This window comes from Elephantulus edwardii, unplaced genomic scaffold, assembly GCF_000299155.1.
Source record: "Elephantulus edwardii isolate Elephantulus edwardi_28Jun2011 unplaced genomic scaffold, EleEdw1.0 scaffold00314, whole genome shotgun sequence".
Classification (NCBI taxonomy): domain Eukaryota; kingdom Metazoa; phylum Chordata; class Mammalia; order Macroscelidea; family Macroscelididae; genus Elephantulus; species Elephantulus edwardii.
Genome location: NW_006400064.1, coordinates 989,632 through 1,000,536, shown reverse-complemented (window position 1 = coordinate 1,000,536; position 10,905 = coordinate 989,632). Strand labels below are relative to the sequence as shown.

At 41.9% G+C, this 10,905-nt stretch overlaps 2 pseudogenes; one reads left to right on the top strand and one right to left on the bottom strand.

Moving 5' to 3' along the window:
• The first annotated feature begins 5,739 nt into the window (after positions 1-5,739).
• On the top strand, positions 5,740-5,995 carry LOC102853441 (annotated as a pseudogene).
• A 586-nt stretch (positions 5,996-6,581) lies between these two features.
• On the bottom strand, positions 6,582-7,903 carry LOC102867686 (annotated as a pseudogene).
• Positions 7,904-10,905: the final 3,002 nt, after the last annotated feature.

The window sequence follows — 10,905 nt, the reverse complement described above, 5'->3', positions numbered from 1 at the left end:
TAAGATCCATCTGACATTAGCTATAATATCCCTAGTACCACGACCTCTTCTAAATCCAGCCTGCACATCTGGCAGTTCTCTGTTGACATATTGTTACAAGGCAATCCTGGAATGGAAGTTGCACATTACAGTTGTACTTAATTAAGAACTTTAAGTTGAAGTCATACTGGCTGCATCATAAGAGATGCACAGCAGCACGATATTCTCAGAATCACAGAAATCCTGATGGCTTGAGACTTAGGCCATCACATCAGGGGCTGGTCAATGGGAGATAGGTATTGAATGGTGTAGGCAAAAGGAGGAAGAGGTGGTGGTGGAGTAAGAAAGCATCGGTGGGCTGTAACATTGAATCTATTGGTCATTGTCATAACCGGGCAATTGTCTTTCATTGGTTCTTTTCTGTGGAATGCTTGTCTGTCAGATACTATTATATATATTTAAAGATTGAGACAGACTAGGAAGAAGGATTGGCCATCCACTTCCGAAAAGACAGGTCTTCGAAAACCCTATGTACAGTAGAGCACACTTAGACTATCGCTTGGACTAGCAGACATGGCAATTGAGACAGATCTTAGAAACAGAAATACAGAGAAGAAGAAGCAGCTGTAAGCAGACACTAGTGCTTGGAACATGGAACGTGAGAAGCATGAATGTAGGAACATTGGACATTGTTAAGAAAATAATGGAATGCATAAATATTGACATACTAGGTATAGCCGAAATGAGATGGCTTGGCATGGAACATTTTGAATCAGACGATTATATGATTTACTATGCTGGGGATGACAAGGTGAGAAAAAATGGGGTTGGTTTCATAATTAAAAAAGTCATTTCTAGATCCATCCTGAAATACAATGTAGTGAGCGATAGGATAATATCCATATGCATACAAGGAAGTCCAGTGAATACCACAATCATTCAAATATATGCACCAACAACTAGAGCCAAAGAGGAGGAAATAGAAGATTTCTACCAACTTTTGTAGTCAGAAGTTGATCAAACATGCAATCAAGATGCATTGATAATAACTGAGTAGTTCTTTAAAAAATTTTTAAAGGGAAAATTCCTTTTAAGTCTAGAAGGAAAAATGAAGGAGGACTCCTTATCAGTCTTTTATCCTCTTAGTCTGTTATTGTTGCCATTAGGTGCCACTGAGTAGAGTATGACTCTTGAACAACAGGCCTGAACCGTGCCCTATGCTGCACCATCCTTGTTATCTCTGATACTCTCAAGTTCATTGTTGTTGTTGTTTTTTTTTCCCCCAAGACAGACCTATTTGTTTTATTGGCAGTTCATGGTATGTTCAAGACTCTTTTCCAGCACCACAACTCAAAGACTTCGATTCTCTTTCTGTCATCCTTAATTATTGTCCAGCTCTCTGATGCATAGCAAGTAATTGAGAAGACCATGGCCTGGATTAGGTGCACCTTAGTCTCTAGATTGACATTGTTGCTAAGTTCATTGTTATAGTCCCTGTGCCAACCCATCTTGTTGAAGATCTTGCTCTCTTACTCTTAATCTTCCACCTTTTCTAAGGACTGGCCCTTCCTGAAAACATGCCAAAGTAGGTGAGATGAAGTTCACCTTTGTTGCCTTTAAGAAGCATTCTGGTTGCATATCCTTACAAATTGTTGTTGTTAGGTGCTGTTAAGTTGAGCACAACTCAGAGGGGTCCTATGGACAACAGATCTGAAGTTTGCCCTATCTGTGCCAATTTCACCATTTCTTTATACTTGAGCCCACTGTTACAATCACTGTGTCAATTCATCTCTTTGAGGTTCTTCCTCTCTTTTGCTGATGTACCAAATTCCCAAACACCAAATCCTTTTCCAAGGACTGACCCATCCCAACCACATGCCAAAAGTATAAGAGAAGATGCTTCACCAACATCACCTCCAAAAAGCACCTTGGTTGTGTTGTTGTTGTATTTTTAGGTGCCATCAAGTCCAGCACAACTCATAGTGACCCTATGAACAAAAGATCTGAACCCTGTTCTATCCTGCACCATCCTCAAACTTCCTGACACACAAAAGCCCATTGCAGCAGTTACTGTATCAATCTACCTGATTGAGGGTCTTACTCTCCTTTGCAGACCTTCCACCCTCCCCAAAATCATGTTCCTCTCCAAGGAATAGTCCCTCCTAGCAACATATCTAAAACATGATATGAGGCAAAGCCTTATCATTCTTGCCACCAAAGAGCACTCCAGGTGCACCTTCTTCAAGACATATCTGTTTGTTCTCTCTCTTTTTTTAATTTATTTTTTTTCTGTTTGTTCTCTTGGCCATCCTTGGGATGCTCAGTGCTCTTCTCCAACACCATAGTTCAAAGGCATCAATGATTTTTCTGTCATCCTTATTCATTGTCCAGGTCTCAGATGCATAGCTAGTAATTGGAAAGACTATGGCATGAATCAGACGTATCTTAGTCCTAAAACTGACATCACTACTCCTTAATACTTTGGAAAGTTCCCTAACTGCAGATTTTCCTGACTGCATGTACCAAGGGTGTTAATTGTGAATCCAAGCAAGATGAAGTTGTCGACAGCTTCAATCTCCTCTCCAGTCCAATCCATGATGCTGCCTATTGGTCCAGTGGTAAGAAACTTCGTTTTTCTGACATCGAGATGCAGTCCATACCGAAGGCTGCATTTCTTGATCTTCTGCAATAAGTGCTTCAAGACCTCCTCACTTTCAGCAAGCAAGGTTATGTCATCTGCATAACACAGGTTATTAATGAGTCTCCCTCCAATTCTGATGCCACACTCCTTCTCATAGAGTCCATCTTCTTGGATAATTTGCTCAGCATACAGACTGAATAGCTATGGAAAGAAAATACAACCTTAACACACTCCCTTCCCAATTCCAAACCATGCAGCGCTCCCCTACTCCATTCTCACAACAGCCTCCTGGTCCAGGTATAGGTTCTGCGTGAGCACAATCAAGTGCTCTGGGATTTCCATTCTTCTCCATGTCAGCCACAACTTGTCATGATCCACACAATCAAATACCTTTGCATAGTCAATAAAGCACAAATAGACATTCTTCTGGTATTCCTTACTTTCAGCCAGGATTCATCTGACATCAGCAATGATATCCCTGGTCCCACAATCTCTTCTAAATCCTGCTTGAACTTCTGGCAGTTTGCTATCATGTACTGTTCTAGCAATTTTTGAATTATTTTCATCAGTATTTTGCTTGCATGTGATATCAATGATATTGTTTGATAATTTCCACATTCAGCCGAATCACCTTTCTTGGGAACGGGAACAAATATGGACCTCTTCCAATCCATTGGCCAGACAGCCATTCTCCAAATTTGCTGGCGTAAACTGGTGAGTGCATCCAAGACCACATCTGTTAATTGAAACAAGCCAATTGGTCTCCCATAGATTCCTAGGGCCTTATTTTTTGTCCTTGTCTTTGATGCAGCTTCTAATTCTTCCTTCATTACCATTGGCTCCTGCTCATACGTATCATACCTTGTTTGTACTTTCTCCAAAACTTATTTGTGCTCTTAACAGTCCATGGGATATTCAGTACTCCTTTCCAACACCACAACTCAAAGACATCAATTTTTCTTTTGTAATCCTTATTCATTTTTCAACTTTCAGATGAATAGCAAATAATTGAAAAGGCCATATCTTTAATCCGGTGCACCTTAGTCTTTAAACTAACAACCTTTCTCCTTAGAACTTTGGATAGGCTTTTGTTAACAGATTTCCCCAATATAACATATCTCCAGATCGTTGGTCCAAGGATGTTGATTGAGGACCCAAGCAAGATGAAATCACTGACAACATCAATATTTCCTCCATCTGTAGGAATGATAGAAAGAGAATTGATGCCTTTGAGCTGTGGTTCTTGGAGAAGAGTGCTGAATATACCATGGACTGCTAGGGGAATAAATAGGTTTCTCCTGGAAGGGGTGAAACTTGGCTCCTCTTTGGAGGCAAGGATTCTGAAGCTTCATCTGACATACTTTGGACATGTTACAAGGAGGGACTGGTCCTTGGAGAGGGACATCATGTTTGGGAGGGTGGAGATACAGTGCAAAAGAGAAAGACCCTCAATGAGATGAATTGATTCAGTAACTGGGGTAATGGGAGTAGGTGTGTCAGAGACAATAAGGTTGGCACAGGATAGAGCAGGGTTTAGGGCTCTTGTACATATGGTCGAAAGTGTCTTGATGGCACATAATATCAACAATCATGATGTTACCTATTGGCCAGTGGTGAGTACTTTTCTTGATGGAATGTATATTGAAGGTCACAGTGCTTGGTCTTCTGCAGTGTTTCAAGTCTTCTTCCCTTTTAGCAAGCAAGATTGTGTCATCTGCATAATGCAGGTTGTTGATGAATTTTCCTCAAATCCTGATGCCACATTCTTCTTCACATAGTTCATTTTCTATAATGATTTGTTCAGCACATAGACTGAATAGGTATAGAGAAAGAATACATCCCTGATGCACATCTTTCTTGATTTTAAACTATGTGGTGTACCCTTGCTCTGTTCATACAACTTCCTCTTGGTCTAGATATAGGTTTCACATGAGCACAAGTAAGTGTTATGAGATCGCTATTTTTCTCAATGTTATCTGTAATTTGTTATGGTCCACACAGTCAAATGCCTTTGCATAGTTTAAAAAGAAAAAACACAAATAGGGAAGACATACATTGGTATTCTCTGCTTTCAGCCAAGATGCATTCATCTAAATCAGCAATGATATCTCTGGTTCCTTTTCTAAAACCAGTTTAAACAATTGACAATTCTTTGTCAATGTACTACTCTAGCTGTTTTTTAGATAATTTTATTCACAGGTAATGTTTACTTGCCTGTGATATGAATGATGTTGTTGTTATGTGCTGTCAAGTCACCTGCGACTCATAGCAATTCTATGTATAATAGCTTTGAAACTTGCCCCATCCTGAGCCAGTTTCACTGTCTCCAACACATCTAATCTCATCACCCCAGTTATTGTATCAATTCATCTCATCCAGGGTCTTCCTTTCCTGTGCTGTCCTTCTCTGAGCACATCCAGGGCTACATCTATTTGTTGAAACATCAATTGGTCTCCTTTGATTCCTGGGGCCTTGTTTTTTGCTAATGCTTTCAGTGCAGCTTGGCTCTTGTTCATGCTACTTCTTGACATGGTTGTGTCAGCCAATTCTCCTCCCCACCCCCACAATCTCCAGTTGAGTAAAACTCAATGGTTCCAACCATAGTTTCTATTGCTGGTTGGTACAAAAGTTAAGAGAACAACTTTACAATACTGTAGTGTTCCTTTTCTGTCATATTACTTAGTATAACCACAGCTTTCACCCTTTGTCTTCTCAGAGAAACAGCAAATTGAATTCCACAGGGAGTTCTTGCTTTGCTCTATCCGTCCCATGTGCCACTTGATGGCTGGCTACTAGCAGTACCGCAGGTGGCGTACAGGGTGCCGAGCCTTCTTAGGGCTCCTGAGTGTCCAGCATAGTGGGTGAATTACTGTTGCTGGTAGCCAGAAACCTGGGTTTGGAGGACAAAACTGACCAGGCCTTGGGGTAGAAATCTCACAAAAGGCTAGAACTCTCTCATAAGTGGTATGAGGGAGGCCACGTCTCTTCCTGGGGTGAGTGGGACCTTGTCTAGTCACCATCTACAATCACCAAACTGGCCTTTAGTCTTTTGGGGAGTAGTTCCCAAAATTCCAAGTTGCTGGCTTCTGCTGTTTGCCGCTGCCGCCGCCGAGGCCAGCATGGCGACTAGACTCACAGCCTTCCTCAAGAATGCCTGGGCCAAGGAGCCGGTGCTGGTCGTGTCCTTTACCATCGCGGGTCTCGCTGTAATTCTGCCCTTGTTAAGCCCCTACACCAAGTATGCCTCCATGATCAATGAGATCACTCCCTACAGCTACCCAGTGCCCCTCCAAGATGATGGGAACATGCCTGACGTGCCCAGCCACCTACAGGACCCCCCTGGGTCCCAGCCTGGAGTGGCTGAAGAAACTGTGAGCACCTCCGAGGATGGGCCCCCCCCAGCCCCCAATAAAAACCTGAAAAAAAAATTCCAAGTTGCTGCCACCCCTGCCCAGGATAATGGTCTGTGCCCAGAGTGGCCCAAGGACCATCAATAGCTCTTTGCTGGGTTGTCTAAGGTGCAGGTGGCTGCTACCAGGGCTGGTCTGGGGGGTTCACTTGCCATTGGGCCTTCTGTTTTTGTCAGGTGCAATGGTTGCTGGCTTTGGAAGGACTCTAGCTGCTGCTCTCTGTGGGGGACTTGATGTTGTTAGATGTTTAAATGCTGGCATCAGGCCTTGTATCAGAGGCTTTGTCTGGAGCTGGATGCCTTGCTGTGTCTTCTCCAATGGCAAGGCCTTGGGCTTGGCTTGGGGGTGCTGGCAGGGCCCATGTCCTTGCCTAGCAGGCCAAGCAAGCACCTGGTGCACAAGGACAAGGCCTTGCTCCAGTCATTCTAGTGAATGTCGGGTTGTACTTGTGCTCCAGGGGCTGGCATGTTTTCAAGACCTCCAGGTCAAAGGTACAAAAGGGGGAAGAGGTGTTTGAGATGAGACTTCTGTCCAGGGAAAGGGCCGGGTAGCTAGGCATGGTGACCAGGCACATTCAAAGACTTATCTTGACAGTTCAGCTGCGTGGGGCTGGCTGTTGGGGTTCTTCTTGCACTGTGCTGTCTTCTGTCTGTGGCCCCTATTTCCATGGTGGATGGCATTGGTGGCTGGGCAGCATCCCTGTGGAGGGCAGCACTGGAGCCAATTCTTTGTCACTTTGAGAAATGGTAGAGAAATTCTTCCCTTTTGCTATTCTAACTCCAATTCTTAGCCCATTTCATTATAATCGTTTGCTTTGTTTTCCTTAGCTGCTATCTGAAATCTTCTGTTCATCACTTTAACAGAGGCTGTAGAAGGTATGAAAAGAGATTGGCCACCTTTCTTCCTCAAAGCTCCTGGTGGGTTTAAACTACCATAAAGATGCTGCCTTTGTTATCATTAGGTGTTGTTGTGTCATGTACAATTCATAGAAACCTTATGAACAACAGATCTGAACCCTGTCATATACTGTGCCATCCACATCATCTCTGACATACTTGAGTCCATTGCTTCAGTCACTGTGTAAATCTATCTTGTTGAGAGGGTCTTCCTCTCCTTTGCTGACCCTCCACCTTACAAAGCATGATGTTCCTCTACAAGGAATAGTCTCTCTTAGCATATTTTCAAAATATATGAAATGAAGCTTTGCCATCCTTGCCTCCAAAGAGCACTCTGGTTGCAAGTACTGATGCACTCCCCTAAACTGTTCTGGGATGGAGAATCCCTGATACTTCTTACACACAACCTGAACAATGTGGAGTTATGGCAACAGGTTACAGTCAGCCAGGGTGAGCTCATTGCTATCCAAAAATATCCATTGAGAGATGCCTTCATCCTCAACACTGGTTTCATCCATTTCTTCTGGGAGGGGGGATACCAAGTAATTGTTCAAAATCTTTTGAGCTTTTAGGAGTCCCTTTTCTAAATTATCATTGAGTGCTGTGTTTGAATTCTTGATGTTGGCAGAAAATTTGGCAAATATGTCTAGATCAGCTGTGTTGAATTCAGAGTTCAGAGCTGCCAGCTTAGGGTACCTGGGAGAGCACAGCACAGCCTCTAGGAATTCTTCGATCTTGTTGGTGTCTGTGTGCACTTCAGTGCCATATAGCAGGAATGGGAGCTGCCCTCCTGGGCATGGTTTTTGCACAGTTCCTGTCCGCCTCTTGGTGTCAACAGTGGTGACGTTGAAGGTGACTCCTTTGAGCCACAGCACCACGAACAGTCTCTGGGAGAAGGGGCAGTTTCCAATCTTGGCCCCATCACTGCCAGCCTTCACTAAGAATTCGACTTGTGGTTGTTCTTCAGCCATGGTTGAAACGGGGGCCCATGTTATCTGCTTAATGCAACCTTTTGATGAGTTTTCCTCTGAACCTGATGCCGCATTCTTCTTCATATAGCTCAGCCTCTTGAATGATTTGTTCAGCATACAGATTGAATAGGTATAGAGAAACGATACAATCCTGATGCACATCTATCTTGATTTTTTTTAAACTTGATTTTAAACCATGCAGTGTTCCCTTGCTCTATTCATACAACAGAATTATATATAGAGAGGTCTGAATCTAGGTCACACATGCACACAATTAAGTGTCCTGGGATTCTCATTCTTTTCAATGTCAGTCATAATTTTTTATGATCCACATAGTCATAAGCATTTGCATAGTCAATAAAGCACCAACAGACATCCGTCTAATATTCTCTGCTTTCAGCCAGAATCCATCTTCAGTCGCAATTATATCCTTGACATAATGGCTTCTTTTAAATGCAGCTTAAATTTTTGGCAGTTCTCTATTAATATACTGTTCTAGCCATTTTAAAATAACCTTCAGTAAGATTTTACTTGCATGTGATATTAATGATATTGTACAATAATTTCCACATTCTGTTGGATCACCTTTGTCATGAATGGGAACAAATAGGGATCTCGTCCATTTGGTTGACCAGTTAGCTGTTCTTCAAATTTCCTGACATAGCTCAGTGAGCATGTTTCGGTCTGCATCTGTTTGTTGAAACCTGTCAATTGGTCTCCCATTGATTTCTGGGGCCTTATTTTTTGCTAACGCCTTAAATGTAGCTTGAATTTATTCTTTCATTATCATTTATTCTTGATCATATGCTACTTCTCGAGATTGTTCTGTGTCAGGCAATTATCTTTTGTACAGTGACTCAGTTTATTGCTTCAATCTTCTTTCAGTGCTTTTTGGATAATTCAGGATTTCTCCCCATGACATCCTTCAGTGTTGCAACCTCAAGGCTTGAATATTTTTTACCATTCTTTCAGGTTGAGAAATGTGGAGTGCATTTTCCCCTTTCTGCTTTCCAGCTGCAGTTCTTCACATATTCTTTCCTAATTCTTTGCTTTGTATGGAACACCCTCAGCCTGTGCTAACCAGAAAATGCTGTATCAGGCCCAGAAGCTGCTACGCAATGCGTTAATCTAAAGATGTAACATCTCAATTCTGTTTGCCTGTATCCCTGAAAGGTACTCTGCAAGACAGCATGTGTCAATCTGAAGAAGAAATACCTCAATTCTAACTTGGTACACCTGCTACTGAGACTTTGACTATGGAAATACCCTGCACAGAATAATGACATTGAAACTAAATTCTCAAGGCTGAAAAACCAGAGGCATCAAAAGGACAAGACCCCTGTTGTGTAAGTTTCCCACTCTCTGTAGCCCTCTGCTAGACTTTGTGATGCACTGTGTCCACTGTGGTGAGCACTTTGCTTCTACTTAGTACTGGTTATGTTGTATTTATTTGCTAGTTTATGGCTTGGATATTAATACTTGACAAGTTGTTAAGCCTGGACTTCCCTTTTAATGCCTTACCATGGGATTGATTTTATGTGAAATTATATACAGGCTTCAGACTTCATGGCCCTAATAAAGTGTGTGAGTACAGATTACAAGATACTTTGTAAGAATTTATTCTATTTGTGTCATAAGTCTACACAACACATGAAACACCCACTTTTCCCAAAAAACACAATAACTAAATGTTTTTGCCAAGCTGTTTACTACATCATTGTGACATGAAAGTGATTCAGTTACTTCAAGGTTCAAAAGGACTATTGAGAGCAATGACCTAGATTGTTGTTGTTGTTGCTATGTGCTGTTGAGTTGAGTATGACTCATAGATAACCTATGAACAAAAGATCTGATCTCTGTTCTAAAACTCTTGTCATTTCTCTAATGTTCATGGAGTTTCCAAAGGCATATTGTTTATGAAGTGGATGCCAATCCTGTATCCGAGCCTGTCCTAATCTGGGAGCTTTACCAAACACTGTCTACCATGTGGCATTTGACACAACAGTGGCACAGCATTTAGTATCACAGTAATTCCAAGTTATCGCAGTACCACAAATGGCCTAAATTGGTCACATAAATTTAATGAACCCAGAAATGTAGATCCCAGGAATATGCAAGCTATTTTCTCATTCCTTTCTTCTTTCTGATCATAATTCTGCATAGAATCTTTGATCACAGCAACTCAACAATGGTAGCTGGATACAAGTGTTGAACATACCATGGAATGCCATGAGAATAAACATATCTTCCCTGGAAAGGGTGAAACCAGGTTTCTCTCTAGAGGCAAAGACTTTGAGGCTCTGTCTCACATACTTTGGGAATGTGGTCAGAAGGGATCAGTCCTTGGAGAGGGACATCATGGTTGGAAGGGTGGAGGGACAGCATAAGAGAGGAAGAAATACCCAGGATGGGAGGGGTTGACTCAGCAACTGGAGGAATGGGATTAGGTCTGTTGGAGATGAAGAGATTGGCTCAGGATAGAACATGTTTACATAGGGTTGCTATGAGTCATAGGTGACTCAAGGGTGCATAAAAACAAATAACACGTGGGTACCATCTGATTCTTCTGACTTCATGGAAGAGAAGACAGCTGGTAATGGAAGGAATCAGTCAGAGTCAAGGTTTTCTCCCCCCTTTTTTTAATTTTTTAAAAATTTAAAAAAATTTTTTTTAAATTGTGGAGAACAATTGCAGCTTCTTGGATTTCCATTCACAAACCTTTTTTAAGTTCCCATAACAAAGTAGGAAAGAGAATATTAGGGTAATTGACAGGAATAACTCACAGAATCAAGGTCCCAATGAACCAAATCCTACAAATTGTTTTATTCTGTACATAATCTGCATTTATGTCTCTTATGGATTTCACCTGATGGTATGCATAGGAATCAGATCGATTACATCTGGGGAAGGAACCACTGGAGAAGCTCAATATCAGCTGTGAAAACTAGGCCAGGGGCTGATTGTGGAACAGACCACCAACTACTCATATGCAAGTTCAAGCTGAAACT